The sequence below is a fragment of the Rhodamnia argentea genome, chromosome 6 (genome assembly GCF_020921035.1).
Source record: "Rhodamnia argentea isolate NSW1041297 chromosome 6, ASM2092103v1, whole genome shotgun sequence".
NCBI classification, from domain to species: domain Eukaryota; kingdom Viridiplantae; phylum Streptophyta; class Magnoliopsida; order Myrtales; family Myrtaceae; genus Rhodamnia; species Rhodamnia argentea.
Window position 1 is genome coordinate 12407841 of NC_063155.1, and position 5740 is coordinate 12413580.

The window sequence follows — 5740 nt, forward strand, 5'->3', positions numbered from 1 at the left end:
ACGGAATATGTGGTGATGGCCGTCTCCGTCCGACTTCCGGCGAGCCAAAAATCACGCGAATGGCACGTGAGGGAGCTCGACCAGCTCACGCCCGCTCGCGCGCATTTTCAAAATCTTTGGTATAAAAGGGAGGAAGCTTCGCGAATCAAAAGGAGGAGGCTCATTCGTTCACCGGAGAAAACAGAATAGAGAGAGAGAGTTAGAGAGAGAGAGAGAGAGCTCTCGGTGGCCGCCATTGAAGAAAGCTCGAGCTCGTACTGCTCATCGCTCGTCCGCTTGATTCAGAGCAAATCGAAGCTTGCAATCCATCATCGAAGCTTCGCAGCAACTCTAGGAAGCTATCGCACTCGTCCTATTGGCCCGAGATCCCTTAAACCGGTAAGTTCAGCTCTCGATTTCCTTGCTGTGCACCTATGGCATCTCGATTTCCCGAACTTCATTTGTGCAATTGATTTGTGCCTTTTCATCCTTGCGCATCCCTAACCACGATCGCATCTTGTTTGTGCATTGATTTTGCGTGAAAACCCCGAGTCGAACCTCCATTGCGGCTCGGTGCGGCCGAACATTGGCCGGACCTTTCTAGCCATCGCGAGTCCAATCGGGACTCGAGGTAAGTGTCCCGAACTCGGCTTGAGTGTGCTTGAAGTGTTGATTCGATATTTATGATCTGTGTTGCTTGATTGAGATCCGTGATGTCGCGACCGTGTATGGTTTGATTCTCGCGTTTTAGCCGTTGAAATGATTTGATATTTGAGTATGTTCGTCCGGAGGTCTGCGCGAGTCGATCGGCGGTAGTTTTATGCCGATCCGGCGAGATCTCACCGTCGGATCTCGCCGGAAGCTTTCTGGCCGTCCATTGCTTTGTCGCGAGGTTGAAGACGACGGAGCCGACGTGTCCGGTCGGCGAGTCAAAGTCTTGAAGTGGTGAGCCGTGGTTGGTCCGGCTCGGCGCCGAGTCGGCTCGTCCGTTGAGCGAGCCGGGTGACTAGGAATAGATCGACGGTCGAGATAATTAGGCTAGTTCAATTCTCGACCGTCCGTTAGGTTTTAGGTATTTCATTTATTAGATTAGAAAATACAGAAAATCAAAAACAGTGGCGTTTAGTATATGTTCTGCGACGTCGTTTAGGGTTTATAAAGAACGAACGGCTGAGATTAGATCTAGGTTAGATCGTAGTCGTCCATTTACCTAATAGAAGCGGCGTCGTTTTATCAAAGGGAGAACGGACGGTTCGGATCGAGTCCAGGTTAGATCGTGACCGTCCGTGCTTTTAATCGGTGCTACGTCGTTTTAGTCTAGGTAAGATGAACGGCTTAGATTAGATTTTAGTTCGGATCGTGGCCGTTCATTTCGATACCCGGTGCGACGCCGTTTTGATGTGCGAACCCGAGCCGTCGTCGTTTTACTTGAAAGGGTATAGACGGCTGAGATTAATTCTGAAGTTGATCTCGGCCGTCCACTTTTATATATATATTCGGATATTAGAAATTAATATTAGAAAATCAAGAAATAAAAGGAAAATAGTATACGGTGCCGTTTTGGCTGTAGAAAGGGTCTGTGAGCGGTCGGACCGGGTTGACCGGCCGTTGACCGGGTTGACCCGGTCCGGTTTATTAATAAAAAATAATAAAAAATAAAAAGAAATTTCCAAAAATCCAAAAAATTGTAAAAATACTTAGAAAATTCATAAAAATTCCCGGATTTTCATAAAAAATTTCTAAAAATTCCTAGATCGATTTGGGACTCATAAAGTCTGGATCGAAAATTTTTGAGACTTCGAGGGTCGGTTAATTTCGATCCGGAAAATTTCCAATATTTTTGAAAAATAAATAAAAATTCCAAAAAAATAAAAAAAATTAGAAAAATTCAAGAAAATCACAAAAAATGAGAAATGGTCACATTCAACTGGCCAAATCAAAATTTTATGATTTTCGGGTCCCAAAACCCAAAAAATGACCATTCTACCCTTCCGGGCCTTCCGCCCCAAATTTTTACCAAATCACCCCGACACCCAAATTTGATTTTTGTATGGGCCGATAGGGCCATTTTAGACATGTCGAACCTTGATTGATTGATTTGATCGATTGTAATGATTTTGATTGCGCATTAATTTTTCTGATTATGATTGATTAGGATAGAAAATTCCCATCTGCATGAAAACTTAGAATTGTTAGGGCCTACCTCACCCGATATTACATCTGTATGAATTCTTAGGTTAGAAAAAAAATCAACATCGGTAACCGAAAGGGCGTCAAATATGAAATTTGGCGTAACCAAGTCCCCGAATCCAAAATCTCTGGTTTTCGCGGAACCGAACGGTTTCTCCCGACCGCTCGGTAAGGTTTTCCGATCGTACCTTCCAATAAATCGATCGGTGGCGACTCCAAAATTGCATGTACACATCACACATGCCACCCGACCACACAAGGTCAATTCCGATATTTGAAAAATTTTACCCGACATCGCGATTCGAGTAATGGGTCTTGGGAGAGACCCGCGATCCCATAAAATATAATATATATAAAAGGGGGGATCGGCTCGTTAACCCTCACCCCCGCAGGGACCGACCGGAGGAGGGTCGCGACAATAGGACTCCACCTCTTCAATGCGAGGAGATACGCACTCAGGTATATATGGCTCAACCATTGATTGGCGATATTCCTTAAACTTTTGGATGTACTCCTTGGAGGCTCTATGAATATTCATCTCGTCATCCAAATAATCGGGCCACTCTACTTGTTGCAACGAGGAATTTTTCAAAGCATGGAGAATGAGTTTGATCCGAGATCGATACAACTTCTTTGCTTCCTTGGTGAGTTTTCCTCGTGTCATGTCAAACGAGAAGATTCCGGGACAAACATCTGGCGGCACCTCTTGTAGAACTCCAAATTGCCTCACCACTCGGATGGGATAATAAGCCACAGCGCCGGTACATCCCAATAAGGGAATAAGGCTATCTTCAACACCAATGATGCGAGCCTCCACGATCTTAGGCCAAGTCAAACGCCATCGAATGTGTTCGGGCTTCAAATTTTCCAGTAGCTCAACCCACTTTTTGAAAGAGTATTTGGGTACAAGGGATTGACATTTAAGAAAGGATTTAAGAGGGTGAACGTGCTCATTGATCTCGTAACACCCTACTCGAGGTTGGAAGGTCTTTATATAAGAAGTGAACCACATGTGGAGTAGTCCATTAGATGCTTGGAAAATGGCCTTTTTGGAAGTTTTGGAACGATTTAGGGAAAGAAAGGTCTCAGCTAAAATCATGTACGAATAATCCCAATGACAACATGCTTGTCCGGCTATATGGACAATAGAAGGATCAAAAGTGGTTCTAGAAGTTGGGAATAGGACGAATGCAAAGAAGGCCAAAATGAACACCTTTCCCGATTTATGACCGGTTTACGTGGGTAGAGAGGAATAATTGTCAAAAAGGAATGAGAATTTAAATTTGCCGGAATTGGACTTATAAAATTTTTCTATTTCAGAAGTTTTAAGACGAGGAAAACTCGATAGAGAATGAGTGGAGTCCATGTCCAAAGGGGGTTGAGCTATATGGTCATCGAACTTAGCCCCAATGATAGCGGTATACTCCTCGAGCGTAGGGGTCAATTCTAAACCTCGAAAGTTAAATGCCATCGTGCGCGCGTCCCATGCTTTGGCTAGCGCTTGAATGAGGGCTGGTTGATATTCCACTTTGATCGGGTCTACTAATCGTCCCAAACGTCCTTCAACGAAGGCCTTGTTGACGATGTCGAGGCGATCCCACCATATAGAGAGCTCTTTGCGTGGTACCGGGATGATCTTGATGTCTTCATTCCCCATGATCTAAAAAAATGCAAAATGATGATCCTAAAATCAATTACCACGGATTTAATATGAATATGCATGAAATGTGATGCAAATGCACAAACCAAATTCCATGTCATCTTTTGGTAACATGAGGGTCAACTACTCCCACTTGACCCAAATAAGTCAAACAGGGTAGTTATGGACCTAATCTCACCCAAAGATGGCATGTAATTGATTAGGATCGTTTAAGCGTAATCGGGGTAAAAAGTCGATTTTACAACTCCAAGTTTGTCTACTCATAAAATTCACAAGTCTAGTACAATAAAGTCGAAAGAGATAGAACATGATAAAATCCAAAAATGTTCGGGCAACAAATGTCAATGAAAGTACATAATCGACTCAAAATGTATTGAACCCTAGAAAATGCCCTAAAGTCGTACTAACTAGATAGTCGAAGTAGTGTCTTCATCGGATGAGATCTCCACTATCTCGGGAAGTTTGACATCTTCTTCATCATCGGAGGATATGGTGATGACTTCCTTCTTCTTAATCGGGGAGTACTTTGGGGCCGTCTTGATTGCACGAGGCTTCTTTGCCAATTTCATGTACAAATCCCAAATTCTCTCTTTTTCGCGCTTGAGTTCCAAATGGCGCGCACATCGTGTATAATCACAACTCTCGCTACGAGTGCGGTTCCGTCCATTGAGCTCCCGTCCATGGATAAATCTAAAGACTTGAAAAGTAGCGGGTACTCGGTCCTTGCGTCGAATGGTCCTCCGCTCCCATGTAAATATATCGGGGACATCAAAATGACTTCGGGGCGCCATCTATCCTAAAAAGGAAAATTTGACCTTCAACCCCGATCACTTAAACGATCTTACAAATTGTGATGATATGTCGTGAACATGCATGATATGCAAAATTTAAATTTACAAGTTCAAAATAAAGAGGGTAAAAAGCCTTGCCAACCGATGTTACTCTTTTTATTTTTTGGTTTTAGGTGTACCAACCGTCCATTTCACATGCGCATGAGACAAGTGAGGTTCAACTCTAAAGAAATCAAAAAGGCTCGGGTATGGACCTAAAGAGGCTCCCGCTATACGAGTCGATGAGCCGCCCACAAGCGCAATCAAACAACAAGTGGGTAGGATCATCAATCTCGCATAGCGAGCGGGATCAAATATAGTCAACCCAAGTGAGCTTCGCATACCGATCCCTATCTATGGCAACCTAAATGGTGATTTCGCGGCTCGGGTTTAGGCGCTTGTGTGTGCAGTGTCGTGATCCTCAAAATATGCCAAACATGCACAACAATTTATATTCAAAACACCGCTTCAATATGTGCATAAATAAACACACAACCCGAAACTCCATATCTGCATCAAAAAAGGGTTAACACGGACGCCACCCCTTATAACTCCCATCTGCATCAACATTTAACACTTTTTGTTAGTGGACGTACCTCATCTTCAAGAGCATCTGCAGAAAACGGGGTTAGAAAGCAATCAACATTTTTATCGGCTTAAGTCCTCTTATTGGTTTAGCAACCAGTTTGAATTCCCCGGTGGAGTCGCCGGTCTGTCGTGACCCTCCTTCGTTTCCCGTGCGAAGGATTTTAACTTTTAACGAGCCGATCCCCCTTTTATATGTGGGTAAATGACCCCGGTTGTCGGCGGGATTTTTTAGGATCGCGGGTCTCTCCCAAGACCCATTACTCGAATCGCGATATCGAAAAATTTTATATCGAGCATCGACCTTAGTGTGGTCGGATGGCATGTGCAATGTGTACATGCAATTTGGAGTCGCCACCGATCAATTTATTGGAGGGTATGATCGGAAAACCCTACCGAGCGATCGGGAGAAACTGTTCGGTTCCGCGAAAACCGGAGATTTTTGGGTTCGGGGACTTGGTTACGCCGAGATTTTCATCGACGCCCTTTCGGTTAC